This window comes from Belonocnema kinseyi, chromosome 6 (assembly GCF_010883055.1).
Source record: "Belonocnema kinseyi isolate 2016_QV_RU_SX_M_011 chromosome 6, B_treatae_v1, whole genome shotgun sequence".
Classification (NCBI taxonomy): domain Eukaryota; kingdom Metazoa; phylum Arthropoda; class Insecta; order Hymenoptera; family Cynipidae; genus Belonocnema; species Belonocnema kinseyi.
Window position 1 is genome coordinate 90367240 of NC_046662.1, and position 5305 is coordinate 90372544.

Here is a 5305-nt window from a genome sequence, read left to right on the forward strand (position 1 = left end):
ATGAATAAGACTATTAATACCTGAAACTCTTTATTATTTGGCGGTCCCTATTCGTCCCGAAAAAATAAGGGAATAAGGGAGTAGGAAAAGGGGCTAGACTGAATGTCTCGAAAACTCGGGATGACTAGACAAGCTTATAAAAAATATTTGGCTACTTGTCACATATTTCTTGACGATGAGGCACTCCTTTATTATTTCAACACTTAAAAAAATGTCTGGTTAAATCAACCAGAATTCTAGTTAAATATGTCCTTACTATGTTTTCTGGTTAGAGTAACCAGAATTCTGGTTAAATTAACCAGAAAATCTGGTTCATTCAACCGGATTTCTGGTTACTCTAACCAGAAAAATAGTAAAGGCCTATTTAACCAGAATTCTGGTTGATTTAAACAGATATTTTTTGAGTGAAGAATTTTTAGATATAAGAAAAGACAGAAATATATTGCCTATTTCTCTGCAATATTTTAGTTTATAATTTAAAGCATAGATTTTTCTGCTGAAGTAATACTTTTAAAGTAATATGCATATGGAATTAAATATTTAAAAATTGAAAATAAATAAAGGATGTAGGGAACAGTCGGGTATGGTGGCGCATAGTGAGGCGAAACGTTACAATCCTTTTAATATAAAATCTCTAAACGATATTGTCGATTTAGATTGTTACAATACTCAATTTCATGGCTATATGCGTGTGACACGAGGCGTCAGTGGGTTAGACCGAAATGGAACGTTGCACGTGTTTTCTTGAAGTTACGGAGCTATCTTGATCTGCGCTTGCTTGGATTTGAATGATGTTCATTGGCTACGGTGCGCGTCTGTACTTGATTTTTAAATACGTACGAGAACTAGAGCCAATGAGCGCCACACAGTTTAAGCATGCGCAAGTATTCTTGGATCACTGTTGGGAATAATAACCGAATCAAAATTCGAAGTCGATAATACGAATCAACTCTTCTCCATTACCACCACCTTGCCACCCGTACCGTCGCAATAGAGGGCGTCTGCTTGTCATTTATGATCGATTTCTTATTTCAATTTAAGCCTCTCTGCTTGTTATTTATGAACGTATTTTCATTTCAATTTCGGAAAGGACATTTTAAAGCCTTCAAAGAATTTGAACGAGCTATCTGAACCATTCAATGTATCTACCTGAGTGCCTGCGGAGAATTTCCCAGAGCTTCTCAGAGACTTGAGAATCTTTAGCATATACTCTGAGATTTCTATCGGTAGGGTTAGTATATTTTAATTTAATTACAAGTTAGTGTTTAAGCTATTATTTGTTATTAATATAAACATTCACATTAAGTAATATTCCTATTAAGCATGGAATTGGTTCTAAGTTTTGTTATTAAAGTTCATTGCTGGTGTAAAATGCGATAACAACTTTTTAAGATTTTGAGGTTAAGAATTAATTTGAGAATACAAGAGCGAACTAGGCTGGTCGCAAAATTAGTTAATTTTTGCCTAATTATATTGAATGCAAATAATAACTAAAACATTAACTTATAACTAAAAATGCACCAATGATACACTAACTTTAAATTTCAACAAAATACGGGAAATTTTAAACAAATAATTCCATTTTTAACTAAAAAGGATCAAGTTTCAATAAAAACGATCAAATTACAAACAAAAATAGAATAATTCAGTTTTGACACCAAATATTAAAAGTTTTAACAAAAAAAAATGAATTTTCAATCACAAGATTAATTTTCTATTTAAAAAAATCTTTTTTTAACAAATAATATAATTTTCAACTAAATTAATTTTCAATCCAAGTACAATAATATAAAAAGTATTTAAAATAGGAAAGAATTCACTTAAAATCAGGCAGGTTCTACACATTATATAGCAGAATCTCTTGGCGATTAACATTTTTTATAGTAAATTATGCAAGACTTTTTTTCTGATATAAAAAAAAAATGGAATTTGGACACCTGTATTAAGAATAACAAAAAACAGATTAATTCTTCACCCATAAAATAATTTTTAACTAAAAACATGAAGTTTTAATAAAAAGATCAAATTAAAAAAAAATAGAATAATTCAGTTTTTAGTTTATAAAAGTTAATAGTCAATCAAAAAAATGAAAATTTTTACATGTTATTAACATTTTTAATTAAAACAGATGAACATGACACTGAATAGTAAAAGTTTTAACAAAAAAGATGGATTTTCAATCACAAAGATTAATTTTCTATTTAAAAAAATCTTTTTTAAGAAATAATATAATTTTCAAGTAAATTAATTTTCAATGCAAGAACAATATTATAAAAAGTATTAAAAATAAAATAGAATTTACTTAAAATTAGGCAGGTTCTACACATTATATATCAGAATCTTTCAGCGATTAACATTTTTTATAGTAAATTATGCAAGACGTTTTTTTCGGATTTAAGACCAAAAAAAATAGAATTTGGGCATCTATGTCAAGAATAATAAAAACAGATTAATTTTTGACGTATAACATTAATTCTCTACAAAAAACTATTAGTTTTCAATCAACAATGATATAATTAAAATTTCCCTTAAATACATTAATTTTTAACAAACAAAAAATCAAGAAAATAGTTGAATGCTCAATAAACAAGATAAGATTTTAACAAAGAAAAATAATTTTCTACCAAAAAGACGAATTTTCAAATGAAAAAATTAATTTTTAATTCAAAATATAAATATATATAACCAGAAATAGGATAATTCCTTTTTAGTTACAAGAATTAATATCTAACAACAAACAATTAAATGTCAACAAAATAATTGAAATTTTACTAAAATAGATGCATTTGATGAGACATAGTTGAACTTACAAACAAACGGAAACATTTTCAACCAAGAACATTAATTTTATATAAAAAAGACGACATTTGAAACAAATAATTGAATTTTCAATACAAAAATATCAATTTTTAATTCCAAATTTCAATGTTTCCCCGAAAGTGGAATTGTTAAAGTTTCAGTTAAAGAATTTAATTTTTAACAAAAAAAAGGAATGTAAAATTTAATAGTTTTGTTCTTAATGACAAAGATAAATTTTCAACCAAGAAGACTAATTTCCTATCAAAAACCTAAATTTTTATCGAAATATGTGCTTTTTCAAATAAAAGGTTGAATTTTCGACGAAAAAAGATCGACTTTAAACCAAAAGGATTAATTTTTTACCAAAACAGAAAAATTAAAAAAATTGAATTATTAAGTAAAAAAGGTCAATTTTCAATTTAAAATATCAATTTTTAACAAAAATAGTAGATTCGAAATTTCTTTTAAAGAAATTGGTTTTTGACAATCTGAAAAGGAATTTTTTTTTAATAACTGAATCCTTAATAAAAAATATTAATTTCAACCATGAATATTACTTTTCTACCAAAAATTACGAGTTTTCTACAAAATCTAGAATGTTTCAAACAAATATATGATTTTTATCTGAAAAATATCATTTTTCAACCAAAAGTATCATAACTAAACGAAAAAATGGGATGATTCAGTTTTTAGTTAAAAAAATTATTTCCAATTTACAGAAGTGTAGTTGAAAGAAAATATCTGAGTTCACTATTAAAATAGATTGTAATTAAAAATATCAATGAATTTTTTAACAAAAATGAAAAGTTCAATTTTCACTTCAATCAATTAATTTTGAAAAAATAAGAATTGTCCAAAAAATGGTTGAATCCTCAATTCGCAAGATGAATTTTCAAACAAGAAGATAAAATTTCTACTAAAGAAAACGAATTTCTAACAAAATGCATACATTTTTAAAGAATTATTTAGATCTTTAACGAAAAAAGATCACACTTTAATTAAAAAATATAATTTTCTACTAAAAATTTCATAGTTGAATTTTCTGTTAAAAAATTAATTTTGGACAACAACAAAAAAACAGTGTTATGAAAATTATTTCAAAGGAGATCGAATCCATTTAACATTAGGTAGGTTCTGCACTTCGAGTCGCTGAATCGATCAGGAAAGGAATTTTTCTTAAGATTAAATTTTAAGAGAACTTTTTTTTCATTGTAAAATAAATTCTATGTTCAAAAGATTATTTTTTAACCAATAAGATTAATGTTTTACAAAAAAGACAAATTTATTCAACAATTTAGTTCAATTTTTTTTTTCTGTCTTCACTGAAAATTGTTTGCTTTCGGCTACTGGTTAAATGTTAAACTAATTGAGTGAAAATGGATATTTTTTGTGCTGAAGATTCCTCATTTTAGTTAAAAATTTAATTCTTTTGTTCAAAATTCTTTCTTTCTCTGATTGACAATTAATTAATGCAACTATTTTGTTGAAAATTCATTAATTCTTAAAAGTGAAAATTAAACTTTTTCATTTTCAGTGTAAACGGTTTTGTTAAAAATTTGGCTTTTTAATGAAAGATTTGCATTCACAACCAAATAGTTTAACTTTTAACCAAATACTTAAATTTCGAACCTACAAATGTAAATTTTAAACTGAATGACGAAATTTTCAATAAAGAAAGATTAATATTTAACAATAAAAAGTTGCATTAAAAAAAAGAATTCCCAATGAAAACGTAGTGGCGAACATCTTAAAAAGAAAAGAATTTCAACAAACTATTTAATTTTTTAACTAGAGTTGAATTTTCGAATAAGTATTTGAATTTTCAAGAAAGTGGTTGAATTTTTAACATGCAAATATGGATCTTCGATAGGAAATGTAACATTTAATATTTCAACGAATGCAGATGCTGCCAAGAGATGCATTGTAAAAATAAGGATGCGAATTTTCAATCATGAAGATTAATTTTCCATAAGAGATTCAAATTTAAACTAAAAGTAGAAAAGTTACTTTTTTGCACAAAACATTAATTTATTTCCGAAAAAAAATAATTAAAAAAAAGTACATTTTTTCAACCAAAGAGAAGAGTTTTCCACTAAAACTAATAATTTTTCATCTAAAAAAAACAAACGAAGTTTCAGCAAATAAATAATTGTCAGTTAGGAAATAAATAAATGTGTCCCAATCCTTAAACTTTTTAGTAAAAAGACTATTTTTCTGTGAAACAGTTATAACACCTTGCCCCTCCATTTACCTCCATAAACCACACTTTTCACAGCACCTTAAGCCCACATGATAAGTTTTCAAGTATTTATTGGTTTAAAGTGTTATTTTTAATAAATAATTCCACTAATTTCAATGTGATTTGAAATATAATAATTATTAGTTCAATTTTAAACAAAGATTTTAAAGGGGAGACTAGACCAAGATTTTCAGGGGAGAGTTTAACAAGTGGTGACAAGCTTATTATGCGTGTGTTTTCTACCTATAAGAAAATTGATTATAATAA